The sequence below is a fragment of the Wyeomyia smithii genome, chromosome 3 (assembly GCF_029784165.1).
Source record: "Wyeomyia smithii strain HCP4-BCI-WySm-NY-G18 chromosome 3, ASM2978416v1, whole genome shotgun sequence".
Classification (NCBI taxonomy): Eukaryota; Metazoa; Arthropoda; class Insecta; order Diptera; family Culicidae; genus Wyeomyia; species Wyeomyia smithii.
The window spans coordinates 191,483,553-191,503,777 of record NC_073696.1 but is presented as its reverse complement, the minus strand read 5'-3'; the positions used below and the strand labels follow the sequence as shown (position 1 = coordinate 191,503,777).

The 20,225-nt window shown below is 37.0% G+C and overlaps 1 protein-coding gene across 2 annotated transcripts in view; it reads left to right on the top strand.

Moving 5' to 3' along the window:
- The window catches only part of LOC129733265 (calcium/calmodulin-dependent protein kinase kinase 2), a 187,277-nt gene that overhangs the window by 135,938 nt on the left and 31,114 nt on the right, over nt 1-20,225 (top strand). The window lies entirely within an intron of this gene.

The window sequence follows — 20,225 nt, the reverse complement described above, 5'->3', positions numbered from 1 at the left end:
TCGATATTTGAGGCCAGCTTCCATTCCAATCGTTTTCTTGAACAGCGGCGATTAATCAAATTCACTATATGGGATTGGGATAATCTGCTTCGAAGCACATAACATTGTCGTACTGTTTTTTTGCAATTATAATGACAATAAAATGTAGGTTTAATTTCATACAATAAAATTTGTTCAACGAAGCATGTTTTTAATAATGTATCGATTGAAGCTCACTTTTGGGGTCACCATTACCGCAACATAAACTTTTAATATATGACGGAAAAGCTTATTAAAACCCACTGTTTATGTTTCTGTTTTGAACAAGTTGGCCCATTTGCGTAACTGTGTCGGGTATGAGTAAAACCACAAGTTGCCTCTGATAAACCCCTCGAAAAACCGATCGCCTAAATTGCACTACACAGAACAGCATCTGCTAGTCACATGCTGCGAGGGGCAAAACGAAGCAGGAAAGTTAGTTAGTATGAATCGAGAGACATTTCTTCCTAGCTGACAAATATCGAGTTTATGGGTATCCCATTTAAGCGTACTTTTCGTGTTCCATTTTGGTATGTTCGGAAACAATGGCGGGCGATGTTGCTTTATTCACAGGTTCACATGGATTATTTTTTCGCAGCTGTGATTATGCGTGCGATATTGAATTAATCTAGCGGACATAAATAAGCGCCATTGAATTGTCTAGCAGAGAACAACCGTCCGAATTTAATATAATCAAATACAATCTGCGGCAACCAGGCTAGATTATTATATGAAATTTTAGAGCAAAATATTTCTATTAAAATTCTAATTATTTATAATGGAATTGAATACTTTTCTAACTTGTTTTGCTAGGGGACTAGAACTCTTTTTTATTTTTATTCTCATTTGACCTTTTGCACTCTAGTTCTAATGAAGTTTCTCGGTTTGTGCGATAACTGATTGCAACAATACTTTCAAGCTAATTTTTGATTGTATCCAATAAAAATACAATGTTTCCCTATACACGTATATTCTAGTTTTGTTGCTATGAATTGCAAGTAACCGCACTCCATTACACCGACAATCAAAGCATAAGTAGAATCCTAACACGTTTAGTTCCGCGTATGAAGATTAACCTAGTGGTGTCATTTCTGTAGGTGTGTAAGATGCGCCCTTGTATACACGGTTGTCGAGAAATTGATACATGTTGTCGTTTACTTTCTAAGAATAAAAAAAACTAGAAACAGTGCTTGCATATCTACCGCAAAACCGCAAAATGTATTTGAACTAGCAATACTCAGAGAGAGAGAGATATGCGAAGAGAATGTTGTGAGCCAAACGAACATGTCAAAATCCGAGCCAAACGAACAAGAAAGGTAACACATTGAGAGGTATTGATATCAGGAACAATAAAGAATATTTTCATTTTCGCACGTTTTTCGTGTTCTTTTACTAAACAATGAATTGAGAATGATCCAAAGTTGCTTTATCACAGTGATTTTTAACTGGTGGTTCACAAACCTTTTGTATGGTCAACAAAATAATGATCAATTATGGTGTAAATATATAAAATTAAACCTAAATATCGAATTTAACACCTTCACGCTTTTTGTGATGCACTTTATCATTCCCCAGGACTTCCACCGTCAAAATAGTTATACGAGTCGAATGAAAAAGTTAGTCAACATTGCGCCTTGAGAAGAGATCTGGCACCTCTGCCATGTGAAACCTAGTAGCCAAATTGGCGTTTTTTCATCGCTTATCTCTCTCTCTCTCTGTCTGATTATCTCTAAATACAATACAATACATCTAAATACAAGATGTTCTTTTCCATGTCACTTTTTAAAAAGGTAATGTTTATTGAGAACCTTTACGAAATATTAGCTGGGAGCACACTTTTCGTGTTTTATGACGAGCTTTAGACGTTTCTCAAAAGAATCGCATGCGGCTCGCACCTGGTCCAGCAGCTCGTCCCATTTCTTGAAAATGAGCTTCCGCAATTGACCCATAGACCATAAATGAAGGTCAAAGGATTAGGGTTCGGGGAGCAGGGAGGCCACAAAGTCTTATCGAGAAAATCAGTCAAATTCTCCCGACAACACGCTTGGACGATATTCGCCGTGTGAGCCGGTGCGCCCTCTTGTTGAAAGACGTAATAATGTTCCCGTAGAGGTCCCGAAGTGCCGGGGCCACAACCTTCTTCTGACTGTATGCGGCGTAGATTTTCAAACCATCAACGACGCGACGCTCTAGAACCGCGGAATGTTTATGTAGGACAGGGGGTGCTGGTCTAAGACAAAGAGTTTCTCATAAGAAAACACGAAACCCTTGACCTGCGTGCCACAAACAACTTTATTACGGACGTCGCGGTACTCTTTCATCGTGCAAGGTAAACAAACAACAAATGTCAGCAAGTCGACACCATGCGCATCGGTTAGCCTATATATGAGGCTAAAGCTGACACCAATACCAACGATGAAAGGCTGTAATCGAGCTTATTGAACACCTTGTATTAACAAAATGAAAAGTCAAATAAGAATATATTGATCAAAGCAGATATGGCGTTTTAAAATGGTACTCTACACTGTAAAAAAATGTCACGTTTACTTCAAGGGTTTTTGCACTTGATTCAGTCCGTCATGACACACTGCAAATTGAAGTGATTCAGTGTTGAATAGTGCGAATTCAACAGTAAATCACTTCACCTCGACGTGAAATTTTTTTATAGTGTAGATTTAGAAAGCACAAGAATGTCACATCACGATTATTTTTTACTTGATGATTTTGAAATTCTGACCACATTGTTATTCTATAGGTCAAACTAAAGGCTGCGATTATCTTAAATTTTGAAGAGTCAATCGGTGAAAGCTTTCTTGCAAAGAACTGCAACTTACGGTTCTTTTAGAATTTAAAATAAATATTCGTACAGTGATATTTTGTTTTGTTAAGTGATTTGAAGGATATGACAAACTCTCTAGTAACCAGAGCCTGACAAAGTCATTTTCAATTGACAATTATCAGGTTATAGTGACGCTTTGACCCGTCGCTTTCAATTGAAAAGCTTTTGTATCATTTTCGAGCACTACGTGAGTCATATGACACACAGTCGAAAGCTCTTGCTGTGATTCTGACAACTGAAGGGCCTTCAATTAATACAAACACTTTTCAATTGAAAGCAGAGATTATCACTATCACTCTCACATGACGAATCTCAATTGAAAATGGCAATGAGCGCTGACGGAGACAGAAGGCTTCCATACAGTATATATATATATAGGAAAGAGGAAGGAAATATTGATCGGAACTTGCGTAACGTATTTATTGGATGCCATTGCCGTTCTAACTACGGCCTGCGGTATTAGAAAACTACTATCAAACGACGTGATGGGGTGCTAATTTCAATTGAGACGCTGAAGGAAAGGAAAGAGTTTCTTCCTCGTCACTCTCTTCGTCGATTGAAATAACCATTAGTTTCATTTGAAATGATCCGGAAGAAGAAAGAGGGAAAGAGAGAAAGAAGTGATTCGTTGATAGTAGCCGAAAGGAATCAAGGGAGAACGAAACTGTACGAATCGAAATGACAGCGCGAGTATATCAGTTTCATTGTTTTGTTTCAAAAATGTAGAGCCCTGCTAGTAACTACTCAACATCCGACAAACTTCTATCTATTGCTTCGATAATGGAGAATTCCTTTGACGAAAATTTTTTTACGAACATGAACGTAATTTCCGATTTTCATGAACCTTCACATAGTAGTTTATTTTATGGAAGATGTTATTTGCCTACACCCTTTCTTTTCATTCCTGTATTTATTTTCGTAATTTACTATAAGAGCAATTCTCGCTGAAACCGTCCCACTGGTGACATGAAGTCTTTAAAAAAGGATATTTCTATGTATAAATGATCGAAAGTAGCGAAAAAATGAGAAAACCACTTTGGTTAGTTCATATTGATGGACCCCTCGGGCACAAATCGGTTAAACGGTTTTTCCAAAAATGGATTTTTGAGCAGTTCTTGATCTTTTAATTGATTTATTCCTCTTAAATTTGTCATTGAAACCCCTGCAACCAAAACATTGTTTTAAAGAGGATTGATAGAGCTTTCATTTGAAATAGAAAAAAATTGGCCGCCATCTTGGATTTCGCCGCCATCTTGGATTTTTTCAGAAAAACATGTTTTTGAGTAAGTTTGCAACCACCGATTCTAAATTTGACATCACCATTGGAAAGTTTAGAAAAAATCCTCGAGGAAAAATTAAAAAAAACAGGTGAGCATTGAGTTGAAGTTCAACGCATGACGCACGGCCAGTATCAAATCAACGCAATATGCTGAGCCTGTGGTGTGCGTATGATGTCAGTATTCCTAGTTCACAGGTAGTAAGTGCACCTACGCACCGTAATTTTTCAATAGCCTTTAATCAATTGACTGTGTTTCGTTAGGTAGCAAACGTACCCTTCTCGTCGATAAGAATTTGCTAATTATTAAAAAAGTGATGATACTACACTTGCTTTATTTACGCTGGCATAAGTAAATCTTCTACAGATTACTCGGGATATACTTGATTCATACTATACCTTGGTATACAATACCTAAGTTTGTTGATAGTAGTTTAATGCATGAAAACAACAGTATATAACAGTAGCAAAAACAACATCTAACATTAATTTGTTTAACTACTAAACACGCGAAAACTATCCTCCGTGAAGGGAACCAAACTTTATTCTAGCAAAAAATAGAGAAGCTTGCTCACAAATTACGTTACACTCAAGGGGGAGCGAGGGAGTAAAGAAATAAACAATGTGAATGAAGTGAAAAGGGGTCAAAGATACGATTTTTTGCTTTACGTGATTTTTAACAAACCCAAAAACACACAGGCATTGGGCCATTCACATTTCACGTGGACAACTTTGGGGAGGGGGGTCTGTGTGATGTCCACGGTCCATACAATTTTTTGGAATTTATATGAGCAGTTGTGGTGGAGAGGGGGGTGACAGAATCCTTAAAAATCTGTCCACATGGAATATGGATGGCCCCAAATATACACTACACACAAACACACATCACAGGCTCAGCATATTGCGTTGTTTTGATATTGGCCGCGCGTCATGCGTTGAACTGTTTGAAGCTCGATTTTAAAAAGTTACCAGAATGACGAGGTAAACTCAATGCTCACCTAATATTTTGAATGTATCTTGAAGAATTTGTTCTCAGCTTTCCAATGGTGATGTCAAATTTAACATCGGTGGTTGCGAACTTGCTCAAAAACACGTTTTTCTGATTCCAAAATGGCGCGAGATCCAAAATGACGGCCAATTTTTTTCTATTTCAAATGAAAGCTCTTCCATTCCTTTTTGAAACGATGTGTTGGTTGCAGGAGGTTCAATGACAATTTCAAGAGAAATAAATCAATAAAAAGATCAAGAATTGCTCAAAAATCCATTTTTTTAAAACTGTTTAACCGATTTGTGTCCGAGTGGTCCATAAATATGAACTAACCAAAGGGGTTTTCTCATTTTTTTCACTACTTTCAATCATTTAGACACAAAAAAAGCCTTTTCTAATGACCTCATGTCACCAGTGGGATGGTTTTAGCGAGAATTGCTCATAAATAAACAAAAAAAAAATACTGCTATATTTTTATCATTTTCCAAGTTACGTTAAACTTAACGAAACATTCAATCAGATACATTGTTTTAACAACAGCATGAACAGAAGAGTTTACCTTGCGGTTGAATGTTTAATAACAATGTTAAATCAATAAAATACCCATTACAATAAAGAAACAATATAGGTACTGCCACAGCAATCACCTTCAACAAGTTTGCCAACAAGGAAATAGAATTAAAGCTACATGATTGAACCAGTGTCGGAACATTATCTGTATAGAGAATGAACAAGTCAATCGAAAAAAAAAAACGGTATAGAAACTATGAACAGATGTGAGTTTATAAACTGTTTACACTACGATGACAGAAGTCTAATTTCTAATATTCTATTTAATTTTTCTTGGGATGGAAAAAAGTCCTTTTTCTCAAGCTTTCCAAATGGCTCGTAGTATGCCGTAAATTTCCGATACAAACCTACCCCAACATGTATGAAAATGGCACTGCCAGAGCATTCCGAAATACTTCCGCAGTTTAATAGCCTAACCCAGTGTGTTTACCATTCTACCGACCGATGCACATTATTGCCACAATTGAATTGTGTGATGTGGTCAGCAGGACAGGTCGTCTGAGCTATCAAGCTCACTCGAGCGAGCATACTGATTTGATTGAGCTAAAGTGCATTTCCGAACTGTCGTCCGTCCCCCACATTCTGAATAGATTTTCAATTTGAGAATGAAGGAAGGATTCCAATCGTCAAAGCGGAACTTTAATAAGGTAATATATTTTCCCCTCTGGATTTACCGTTTATTTTAGAAATCTGTTTGATTAAAGTGTTTAACATTTTGGTCTAAATCAACTAAGATGATATGGGGACTCAATTCCATTGCATGGATATGAGCTGGGTAGGTACGGCCACAACAATGGTTTGAACAAACCTTACAGTACATTTTTTTATAATGCTTCAAAAAGGTAATTTCACGCCCTTGACGTCTTGTAATAACATAAGTGTCAATCTTTTTTTGGTACGCAGATGTTGGACATCGAGGTTTCACATTTTTGGGGCACGTCAAGTTATCACATTTTAATTCGTATATAGACCATCGCACAGTGACGTCACGCATATGAGTTCGACAGCAACTGGTAACTTTTCTACCTTCGGGCAATGCAGTTTTGTTCTCAATCATAGCAGATCATTTCAATTGTGAACAAAATGCCCTTTAAATGTAGTGCTTCAGGTGCCAGTAAACTAAGAACAATTATAAATTGAGCAGCATTTCCATTACGCACTCGACTGTTCCATCAGAAAAAAACACAAAGTCCAAAACGTAAACAAAGTTACCACTAACTGTCAGAAAAGTGAGGTTAAAGAGATACGGTGAGATAGTCCATACATAGGCGTTTTGGTGCATAATTTTGGGTTCACTTGGTCCTGCTTTCATAGGGTTACCATTCGGTCGGGGTTAAAAATCAGGACAAATTTTTCCGGTACAAATTTGATATGGGGTGTTTTCTTTGTTTGAGGTATCAATAAACGAAACACGTAATTTGAGATTTGCACTTCAAAATACGTCAAAACACTCATTTATTTATTTGAAGTATTTCTCGGACGATCCAATTTTGCAACTTTGATTCATTGGGCGTTAGAAGATACCTAAATCATGAGGCACACGTAAACAGTTTAAAATTGAGTCCTAAAGTTTAACACGGTTTTCTTCTTTTTATACATCAGTTGAAAGAATGCAATTTTTTAGCAAAACGTGGCTTTAAAAAAATGTTTATCGTTGTTTTTCGATTTTCAAATGAAGAATAACAAACTACTCGAAATACCTTAAATGACAGTTCTGAAATGTCATTTAAGTCATTTAGAGCAGGTTTTTATTCTTCATTAAAAATCGAAGGAAAACGATAAACATTTTTTTAAAAATCACGATTTGCTCAGAAAACGCGGCTTTTTCAAATGATATATAAAAAGTGGTATCCAGCTTTTTACGCGCCATATGACGGACGCTAAAATGCAAAGTTCGTATTAAATCATCCACCCTTTTGACAACTCTGCTCACGTCATTTTGAAGTCTTCACGTATTTTTTCAAAAGAGAAATAAATTTGACAACATTTGTGTTGTCAATACCTCAGAAATCCCAAAACTGACGTAAGCAGAGAGGTTCGCATATTACGAACACGCATTATAGCGACCGCAATCATGGTGCGTAAAAAGCTGGATAGCTTTAGGACCCAAAAGTCAGATAGTTGAGGGTTGCAACGACTAGACAATTTCTCTCGTCAAAATTCAACTGAAGAAAAAAAATCGTTCGAAACAAGTCCGTTTCGTTCCGGAGTCGAAGTAAAAGTAGGTACTGAACAATTTTCAACATTTCTGAGCATCCGGCATAATTCAGAAAAATCAGGACAAATGCTAAAATATGAAAAATAAATCAGGACGCTCCAAATGGGTCTCGAAATCAGGACATGTCCTGCTAAATCAGGACGGATGGTATCCCTATGCTTGGGGTTGGAGGGTTTCACCATGCACTACGTGCACACATACATGGTCCTGTTTTGCCAACTTTTAAGCAAAGCCTTCAAATTAGTCAGCCTATACACCACGAAGGTGCCGAGACACTCACTGTTATAGCAACTGTCACATCAAAACGGATAACGGCAATGCAAAATTATACAGTTCGCCCGTTTTGATGTTGACAGTTAGGCTATAGAGCAAGATCGCGCCAAATGACCTATGGTCGAATATCGACCATTTTTGATTTGAATGAAACTTTGCACACGTATTTGGCTTAGCAAACTGAGCATTTTTCACAGATGGAGAGATTTTTTACACCCATGAGTTACATTTTAAAAGGGCGTATGCCTTTTGGTATTATTCGAAGCATTGTAGCCCAGAAACCGTTGGTTGTATAGAAAAACTGTCTGAGAATGAGCTGTAGGGAATTAAAAACGCACCATAAAAAAAATATACACTGTACAAAAAAAAATGTTTTTTGACCGAAAAATAAATTAAAAATAAACATTAAATTTCAATTTAAAAAAAAAGAGTCGAATTTTTTTTATTTTTTTTTTTAATAAAAACTTGACGTTAATACGCAACTTTTGAAAAAAAGTCCAGGATGGAGAAATGAAAAATAATTTTTTTATGGTAGATTAATTTTTTTATAAAAATTCTAATTCAAACATTTATCAAAATATTTGTATTCTGATGATTTTAAAAGATGCAGAGAGTCATTTTGAATCAAAAAGCTTGTGGTAGCAAACATTCTAAAGGCATCGGTTTTCGAGTTATTTTTAATTTAAGCTCGAAAAATTATTAATATTTCGGAAAATACACGTTTTTCTTAATTTGTCCATGGTTCTCCAGCAAAAAACATACGTTCATTGAAATGCTTGATCAAAAATATACAATTCATTCTTTGACAACAAACCGATTGGATAAATAACTCAAGTGCTAAACCTTAGCCTACCTACACGTTCCCCCTTGCCGAATGTTTTATGAAAAAATATGTTTGTCGTGCAACACTACCTACTTGTTTACTAATAATAACTGTTTGTAAAGTACGCAACCAATAACTACTGGGTTACCTATAATATCTGTTTTCGTATATAAATACGATTGCATTGTGTTAGTAACATTTTGCATTTTGTGAAGATGAATAAAGTGAAAATGGAATACACCAAGCCTAAATGCTGTAAACCCTTTCCTGATCATCGGTACTCATCAAGTTTACGCAAATTAAACGAAAACGTTATTGCAAAATTAAAAATATTGAACATTCAAGCTCATTTTAATACGTCTTTATCAATTTGTGATTCTTGTAGTTATTGGAATGATAGTCAAGCCACCATTCATCCCTTCGTTGTTTACTATTCAGAATCGTTGTTTACTATTCAGAATATCAGCTACATCATAATATCGGAAGTAGTCCATCATGATACTGTTGCGGTTCAGGTGTTCATTGCCAAATTAATGAGTTTTTTGAAAACAACAATACAGTTGCAAAAAGCGATATTAATGTCTGATGGAGCTGCCTCACAATATAAAAATAGAAAAAACTTTGCAAGTCTTTGCAAGTTCAAAACAAAATAACACAAATATTTTTGCGACTTCTCATGGTAAAGGCCCATGCGATGCAATTGGTGGCATATTAAAACGAATGGCAGGAAATGCAAGTTCAGCTAAAGAACATGAACATCCCATTACAAGCGCAAAAGAATTGTATGATTGGTCTAATCAGAAAAGTAATAAAAATTCATCAAAAATGTCATTCAGTTGGGTATCATATGAAGAATATGAACAAGGAGTAACAGAATTGAGCAATATTTTCAAAAAATCTATAATAATAGCTGCCACACAAAAGTATTACTCTTTTGTTCCGATTTCAGAAAATAAGATACAAACGAAGCTGTTTTCAAAAGATGACGAATCATTTACTTATGATGTATATAAAATATAAGGTTAAACTAGTCCTGTAAAGTATCTATATCATAAAAAAATATGTTCCTAAGATAATAAAACTCGAAAATAAATATTTGATTCTTATATATTATATATATATATATATATATATATATATATATATATATATATATATATATATATATATATATATATATATATATATATATATATATTTATATCACTCAGAACATTTAACTCTTTTCATTAGAACCGTTCGCCCAATCGTTTTGTTGTCAAAGAATGAATTGTATATTTTTGATCAAGCATTCCAATGAACTTATGGTTTTTGCTGGAGAACCATGGACAAATTAAGAAAAATGTGTATTTTCCTAAATAATTATAATTTTTCGAGCTTAAATTAGAAATAACTCGAAAACCAATGCCGTTAGATTGTTTACTACCAAGAGCTTTTCGATTCAAATGACTCTCTGCATCTTTTAAAATCATCAGAATACAAATATTTTGAAAAATGTTTGAATTAGAATTTTCATAAAAAAATTAATCTACCATAAAAAAATTATTTTTCATTTCTCCCTCCTGGACTTTTTTTTTAAAATTGCGTCAAGTTTCTTTAAAAAAAATTCAATTTTTGTTTTTTTAAATTGAAGTTTAAAGATTATTTTTAATTTTTTTTGGTCAAAAATTTTTTTTTTTGTACAGTGTATATTTTTTTATGATGTATTTTCGATTCGCTACAACTCATTCTCAGACAGTTTTTTATACAACCAACGGTTTCTGGGCTACAATGCTTCGAATAAAACCTATGCCAAAAAGCATACGCCCTATTAGAATATAACTCATGGGTGTAAAAAATCTCTCCACCTGTAGAAAATGCTCAGTTTGCTAAGCCAAATACGTGTGCAAAGTTTCATTCAAATCAAAAATGGTCGATTAAATTTTCGCGTTTTTCCAGGCGATTTGAAATGATTTTGCTCTACAGGCTGGTTTCATAAAATAGAATGCCGCTTGTGTTTGTGAATAGACCATTTTACGAACTGACATGTGTCACGGATCCTGCTGATATTGATGCTGCTTTTACGTGCGTTATGTCAGCGGTTCCGAGCTTTCTGTCAAAATTTCATTCATGAATTGAGTTCACAAACGTCTCGTAAAATGGTCTATACCGACAGCTGAAAAAAACAAAACAAAAGAAGGTTGTGTTATCACTAGCTGAAACGATCTCGCCCTCAAAATGATCCTATTGATTTAACGTAAGAGCTACTCAACCCCAATCTAAAAAAGTTCGGTCGCGATTTTCTTCTTTCTGAAAGCTTGCTTCACGCCTTAGTCAAGGTAGACGGATCAGCTGCTTTGCGATCTTCCACCATTTACCAGCACCTCGAAGCGTTGTTTCCTTTCATTCGGTATACAGGTTTCCACTGCTATATTATTACACATAACAAGGATTGGCACAGTCGACCACTTGATTCGGTTGACCGCTTCGCTTCCGTAAAAGTACGATCACAGTGCTCGCGTTGCTTACGTCAATGGAATCTCTTTTTGGCCGTTCTGACCTTTCAGTAGTTAAGTAGTCCGGTGATGTCATACAGCGGGGAATGGATTACCTGGGTTAAAGTTGATATTATTATGGAATCATTTCTAACTACGAACTGGATCTTTCTGGATCTCTGCAATTGGTCGAGTTAGCTCAATATCGGAAATATGTACCTACATGTGAGAAGGAAAAACAAAATTATTAAAATAAATACACTGAAACAAATCGCCACGATCATAGCACTAGCCTTGCAATTGTCTTGTACTTGTACATTAACAGTTTGTTGCGAAGTCTGTGGATAATAAAAAGAAGGTCAAATTCCGATAGCGGCAAGTTTAGCACCCTAGGCTTTTTTCTGATATTGGTCTTCAACAATTCTTTGGCACAGTACAATATTGATAAAACGATCCGAATTTTGAAAGTAGCTTATTGGAACACATCGATTCATTATTATTAACACAACCCTCATCAGAAAAAGATTTACCATAAAATTTTTACAGCTCCTTTCAAAATTATAATGCTCAATATATATGCCTATATAACTTAACATGCTTATCACCGTATCTTTTGTTAAATAAAAACCCCGCTGCGGGTGGTAGAGCAGGCGCAATAAAAACATGTTTTTGTATGTAATATATTAATGGTCCCAAATGAGAGCACCCCATTCATGCTTGTGCAAGATGGCTTTTAATTCAGCTACCAGGAACACTCATTTCGGTTCAACCCACTTAACTTGACATCACATTATGCCATGAGCTAGCTGCCCTAGTTGAACCGTCAAAAATGTGAGCTGTGGGGAGATTTAAATGCAATCGCTTAACAAAGCCATAAATGGAAGGCTGCCGTTTCAGAAATCAAGCCGAATGGGGGATGTACAAAAGTTAAAAGTTAAACTGGCACACGCTTGTAGTTTGCCTTATTTGCACCTCTCTCGCGGGAAATTCTTATTTCATTTTACTTGTGTAGAATCTAGGATGTCGTCGTCTCGGTCGTTTTGGATGGCGTCATCGTCAGCACAAGCATCATCAATATTCATTTTTGGTAGAAACCAATTGCATCCGTAATACAGAGGGGCAATAGCTTTTCAATTGACTGTTTGTCATCTCACTATATCCATCTATTTGTGAAATCTACAAGTCTAAAATATATAATGTCTGCCGCCAGAATTATGTTTAGTTTACATTGCAGAAGAATAATATGAATTATTTAGCATTATTTTGTATCATTTCGCAAATGAGATAAATGAAGGTGAACAAGTGTTTTGAGTTATGAAGGTTAATATTTTATAGTACAACATTTGAAAATTTTCTTTCTTCTTTTCTATATTTTGTTCTGTGTTCAATGTTGGCTGTAAAATTGGTGTTGGAGATTTTAACCAATTTTAGAAATGGAATTCTGTTATTTATAGTTTCTGAACTAAGGACTTTTCATGTAAAACTTTCAAAGTAACACCGTGACACAGCCCCTGTTCCACCAAAACGCTATTGTTTGTCAAAAACTTAAAAAAAATCTCTTATTTTTTCAAAAAATCTTAAGAATAAGTTGTATTTTGCGAGTTGTGTTATTTTTGAAGAAGCCAAAAAATAAAGCCATACCTTGTAAAAACCGGTGAAAATATTAACCTCAATACGCAGTTACAGCATCAAATTTGAATTGAGTTAGTCAATAAAGTGTCAAGAATCAAACCTCATATTACACAGTAACATAAGCAACAACTTGAATTCGAGTATTTCTTGAGTGGAACACGCAAAGCTAGCGGCTAGCCCATTAAAATTACTACTGTTACACTTATATGGTGTACTGTCGGTAGTTTTTTACAGCATTAAGGAAATTTACGAGACATTTCATGGTCTTGTAATCGCGACCACCTGTCGTGGCAAGGAGTGCCTATATTGAAACAGAATACTTTCCTAAGAGCTGACTAGCTAATCATCGCTGCAAGCCACATTATAAACCTTACTTGCGGGTCGACAATCTAATTACTACATGTCTGCGTATCATCATTGTCTTCGTCTTTCGTGTTGAACTCCGGTTTAGCGCCTCTGGGCTTAGGTAAGCATACTAGCATATATTGACTAGCATATATTGACAGTTTCGCGTTGTTGGCCGTAATATGTGTTAGTAATTATGAAAAAGCATGTTCGGATTTCCGTCGTCGCCTTAGGGCTCATTTGGACATGTCAGTTCATATGGACCAATCGGACCCCACCGATCAATTTGTGTGGCGATATACGGGCCGGTCCGGAATATGCCCTCTTAACGGAAAATATTTGTAAAATGGAAATTAATTGCACATATTTAACCAATTTGTTGTGCTTGATTATGGTAATTCTATATCAACTGGACATTTAAATCAATCTATGGGCGAAACATATTCCGGTTGAGGTATTTGCATACAGCACCTCTGGGTAGTTTGAATGTCTGAGCAGGACAGTTTCCTTTGCTATCTGACAAAACATTCAGTTGCCACCAGACTTGCCTGCCTACCTCCTGTTCGCAGACACATGTTGGGAGGGGACCTACATGTTTGGTCTCTCACTGGGGCAGCTCAAACATGCGCTTTGTGTACCCAACTCTTGTGATAAGAGTTTGTTTGCACTTGATTTAATGTATGTACCGGCGACAGCTAATAAAGAGTTACCGAAGAGTGGCAGTCCTTTTGCGGTGCGAATTATCTATGCCGATTGATTGCATTTATCACGAAGAACAAATTAATTAGTTTCCGTGATCGTGACCGGGAGGATACGATATGGGTGAATGGCTTTCGTAATTCAACTACTACTTCTCTCGAAGGGGTTCCGAACTTTCTTTTCGGATAAACATTACTACAATCATAATTCAGGTAACTATCTGATCTGAGCAGAAATCAATATAATGTTCCAATTAGGGTTTTCCAATTAAGTTTCAACGTTTTTAAATGAGTGTTTTATTCAGCTTCACTACCGCAGCTAACAGGGAAAAAAATCTGAACTTTTATGCAAATGATTTTTTTCTCTGTTACATATTCAGAACACAATTTTTTATTTCAATTATTTAATAAAATTGAAAACTTCAGTTTTAGCTAAACAAAAAATTTTGGATTTTTCTTTTGTTAGCTGCAATCTCTTGTTTGTGTTCAGTTGCATATTTTGTGATGAAGTTCGTTTCCATGGAGGCGTATAATACATAGTAAAAGGGTGAAACAAAAAAGGACACCTGTATTCTGGGTATTTCGTAACCTTTATAACAGAGGATTCTATGGAGAAGCCAAAAGTTAACCACAGCCAGTTTCATTAATTAAATTGATAAATATCAAATAGCTGCTCTTTCGAAAGGTTAGATATGTTGACATTAAAATTATTTAGCAGTTGCTTAAATTATATCCCTGGCGAATTTCTCATTAAATTATCGTTACTTTAAATTTAGGGAAATCACAGTTTTTTAAAGTCATTCCTGCGGTAACAGATCAGTATCATTCGCATGACAATTGAAACTTTTCATTCACCGATATATTTCCACAGCATTTGTTCATAGCCTTGTGTTGAAGCTTCTGCGAATCTTTGTTATTACTTCCACAAATATTAAATATGCAATTCATTTGATTACCCGGCCTTTCTCCAGCTAACGAAGAATTCAAGCATGAATTTATCAGATACTTCATATCAAGATGAGCAGGGAGGAGAAATATCGTAAAGGGTAAGTTGGTAATTATTGTGACACTTCAGATTGATTGGTCAATCGGCTATAGTTATTAAAACCAAATCCAGTTTTTACAGTAGTTCAGTATATGTGGGAATGAAATTCAGTAAAATGCTTGACATCTGTTATTGACGCTCCCCATCAGAATTTGTACAGTTACGTCTGGTACATTTTCTAAGTTTTTTTCTACTTGCTCATCAATTCCTTTTCGTCTTTCGTTTTTCTACTGATCATTCAAAGTTCACGCTCCATCATAGCTTAACAGGTTTCGATCGAATAGAGTTCCGGACAGTTCAGTTAGTTCATGACTCTCGGCCAGTGCTGATAAAAGTCATTTTCCCCAGCAAAATTCTTCGAAAATTACAGCCAATCATTTTCAATTTTCACTTCCAATGATCGCAGCACTCTTTCAGATACACTAGATTTTCTCCCTACGTGCTGTTATACTCAGATGAAATAAATCGCGCGCATCGTTCACGGTTACGGAATATAATTTGACGACAAATCCAACCAAATGATCTTCACTTCAAAGCGAGAAAGAAAAACAAACAGTCCACTCAACCAAAATGAACCCCACCGAAACACTTTTTCACTGACACTGACCGATGCCTTGACAATCTTCGTTAACTGATAAACTGATTTTGTTGTCTTGCTTTCATTGCATGAAATATAATGAGGTGTTTTGACAGTTCACTTCCATGCAAAAAGCGGGAAGGGAGAACTCTGAAAGGATTGTAAAAAAATAACGTTTATGGATGCTTTTTTTCACTTTCACTCAAGAGTGTCAACAAATATCAACCCTCTCGGCACAAAACTCGTGTAATTCGTGTAAAGTCTGCGGGAAACCGTTTTGACAGCACCATGCTGGATTTAGGAAAACTCCGCACCTTCTTTTCTTGGCCCTTTGGACGAGACATTGCAAAACATTAGGTTTTTTAACCAAATGTCACGTCGAAAAGTTTGGATTCCGCTTGAAATGAACGGTGTTTTCGCGTGTTATTGCAGGCTTGAAATCCACTGGCAATGAAGTAAAATTTTTCAAATGATTGAACAATTTTTTTGCAGACGGTTCGCTAATTTCCTTTCATCTCGATGGAAATCTCACAGACAACTGCGACACTGAGCGGACGTGTAAAAAAAGAAACTGGGCCAAATTTGGTTATTCTCGGTCAAGTATGAAAAAAGTTACGCAAGTTTGAAAGTGTATTATCGACTCACTCTTTGTGATTTATATCACTATCAGATCAATCAAAAACATCATAAGTGATGCTAAAGCCGTAGAAAAGGAAGAACAAGAAGCTGGTATTCATAGTAAGCATGAATGGGTTCATGTCTTTAGTTCTTCGTCTATTTAAACATCAGTGACAATTCCAGGAATAGTAATTCCATGGAAACACATAGGAGTAAACAATAATGCTACTAGTCACACCTCCTTGAGTCATGCGATCACATTAGACACAACTGATTGGTGTAGCCTGAGGAATCTGTCATCCGACAATAGCTAAGTGAGAAGGTGCGAAGCGATTATTGGTGCGTAAACCATAGTTCGGCAGTAGAGGAAATGCTTCGCCAATCCGAGCATCTGTTCAACAAGATTATGCGGCTCAAAACAGCGTCTGATTTCCATGTTAGGAGCGGGTGGTCATCCGACCAACGTACAAAAAACTAAATCGACCACGCTCTAATCGACGAGAAATTCTTCTTCGATATTATCAACGTTCATGCACATCCCAGTGCGAACATTGATTCTAACCTCTATATATTTTCAGTATGCATGCGCTCTAAGCTCTCAAGGAGTTTAGAACGCGTCAAAGTCGAAAGCAGTGACCCGACATCTAACAACTACGGGATCTCGTAGTTGCCCAGGAATACGCGCAGTAGCGGGAAGCGGTCACGGTGCTCCCACAGACCGTTATTATAAAAAATGCACCAAAGAATCTGAGTACACCATTCGATTCGTTATGGCGTCCAGAATCTCTGGTCAAAATTTCAAAATCATCATACGGTACATTTTTGAGTAATGCGCTTTTGAAGGTCGTAAAGTACAGAAAAGTGATATTAAAACGAAGAAATACTCAATGTAAAGCACGTTTTTCAGCCACAATTTTATGAAACAACTTCCGAAATAGTTTTTTACATTCCAAGTATTACATTTCAAGACATTTACAATTAGTGGAAAGATTTATTTGAAAATCCCACAGTGCACAGTGGTCTAAATTCAAAAAATCGTGATCGTTCTAGATTTGGCTATAAAAAATTGATTTTATGTAATCTCTTCAGCAAAATTGTTTCTTAGATAAAGGCCTTACTTTTGGCGTTTTTGGTTTTTCGATCAATCCACCTAACAGTTAGATAAAAAAAATATTTTTACTAATTTTCAATATACCGGATTGCTTCCTTCAGCAAAGTTGTGGATAATTTTAAAAGAAAAACAATTGCTGAATACTACGATGTCCTATCTGTACGTTAAACACGACAAAATAGAGTTTTTTTGTGGAACACCCCTCTTTAAAATCAGTTTTTTCTCCATAATTTTTTCTGTGATTATCAAAACAATAAATTTTACAAAGTCTTGAGGAAAACTTAGTTGAATGCATAAATTCTTAGAACATTTTGCATTGTTTTGACCATTACAGACGTGCTTTACATTGAGTATTTCTTCGTTTTAATATCACTTTTCTGTACTTTACGACCTTCAAAAGCGAATTACTCAAAAATGTACCGTATGATGATTTTGAAATTTTGACCAGAGATTCTGAACATCTGGAGAATGGTGTACTCAGATTCTTTGGTGCATTTTTTTATAATAACGGTCTGTGGGAGCACCGTGCGGTACTACCAACGAAAGAGCAGGTTGGCGCAAGCTCTTTTGAAGATGGCTGGAAGGACATACAATCAGCTATAAGTAGCACGGCTATAGCGACACTAGGTATAGCCGTCAAGAATCGCAAAAAAAAAGTTAGATGGTGAATGCAAACGGTTAGTAAAGGAGAAGAATGCAACACGGACGAAAATGGTGCAGCACCGTACGAGAGTGAATGGGGAATGATATAAACATGCGCGTAACAGGCGAAACTCGGTCCTTCGAAGGAAATAGCGCCAACAGGAGAAACAAGCTCACGAAGCGATAGAACACTGCGTTAGTGACACCCGTAAGTTCTACGAGAAACTGAACAGCTCGCGCAGAGGCTACGTACCGCGAGCTGATATGGGCCGTGACCTGGAAGGAAATCTCCTGACGAGCGAGTGTAAGGTGATCGAAAGATGGAAACTGTACTACGATGAACAGCTTAACGGCGATGTTATAGCAGACGTTGGTGGTACGGAGATTAATCTAAGAGCACGTGTAAAAGACGACTGGTTCCCGGTCCCAAGCCTCCAGGAGATTGAGGAGGAAATCGGCAAATTGAAAAACTACAAAGTCGCTGCCAGTGACCAATTACCAAACGAGCTTCTGAAACACAGTGGTGAAGCACTAGCGGAGGAATGGGTGGACGAAATTGTGTGTCCCATCTACAAAACAGACCACAAGCTGGATTGTAGCAACTATCATGCAGTCATTAAGCGCTGCCTACAAGGTCATTTTCCAAACCGCGGCGCGAGACAGGACATGACACTTATTATTATTACAAAACATGAAAAGGAGTAAATTTACCTTTTACGTCGACCGGTTTCGGGCTACGATCTTGCCCATCAGCTGAACGATGTCCGACTAGTTACTTGTAGTAGTTCCACGGGTATCACATTTTGCATTTCCAATACTCGATACGCAGAGAGTTGTACTGTATTTACAGATTCGTTAGATGGAAGAGATGGGACGATATCGGGGGGTCGTCCTCATTTATTACTGGATGGTCAGTGGTAGTGATATACATGGATTCCCATGCATTCAAGTGTGAGGTTTTTCGCACGTTTTTTATCAGTTTAAACTGATCACGCCACCAGGGATCAAATCTTTGCAATGCGTACTTCAGAAATGCCGCGAGTACAACGTAACCACGGACCACCTATTCATCGGCTTCAGAGCAGCGTATGACACAATCGAACTAGACCAGCTATGGCGAATTATGCACAAACACGGGTTCTCAGACAAAAATTACGCGATTGATCATAGCGATGATGGATAGAGTTTCGGGGACGCTCTCGAGTTCATTCGAATTTCCACAAGGATTCCGGTAGTGTAATGGTCTTTCATGTCTACTTTTTAACATTGCCAAGTGTTATTAGAAGAACGGGGATAGACACGACTGGTCTTCAGGAAGTCCAGCCTGTTACTTTGTTTCGCTGACGACATTAACATTATGGCACGCAAGTTTGAGACGTTGACGTATAGTAGACCTAAAGCAGAGATCAAACGAGTCGGACTATTCACAAACATGTCGAAGAAAAAATACTTAAGAAGTAGAGGCTCGAGGGAAGACTCTATGAGCCCCCCTCCAAGGATTCTAATTGAATGTGACGAAATCGTAGTGGTTTATGTGTTTGAGCTCACTAGTGAACGCTGACAACGTTACTAGCAGAGAGATAAAAATGCGCATTATGGTCGGCAATTGCGCTTACTTTGGACTACGGAAAACGCTTCGATCGAACAAAATCTTCGCTCCACGAAGTTCACCTTCTACAAAGCACTTATTTGACTGATAGTCCTCTACGGCCACGAAACATGGACCTTGCTTCTGAAGGACCAGCGTACCCTTGGGGTTTTCGAACGGAGGTACGAAGGCATACGATTTACGGTGGGTGGGTGGAAGCTGTGCATGGAAACGCCGAATTAACCACGAATTGCATCAGTTGCTGGGATAACCCACTACAGCCCATACGGCCAAAATCGGTAGGCTACGGGTTGCTGGACATGTCATAAAGATGTCGGACGAAAGCCCAGTTAAAATGGTTCTGCATAACGACCCAATAGAAACGTGGCACGCAACGAGCACGGTGGATCGACCAAGTGGAAAGATATCTTCGCTGCCTATGCAGCCTGCAAGAATGGCGATGATCAGCCATGAATCGAGTACAATGGCG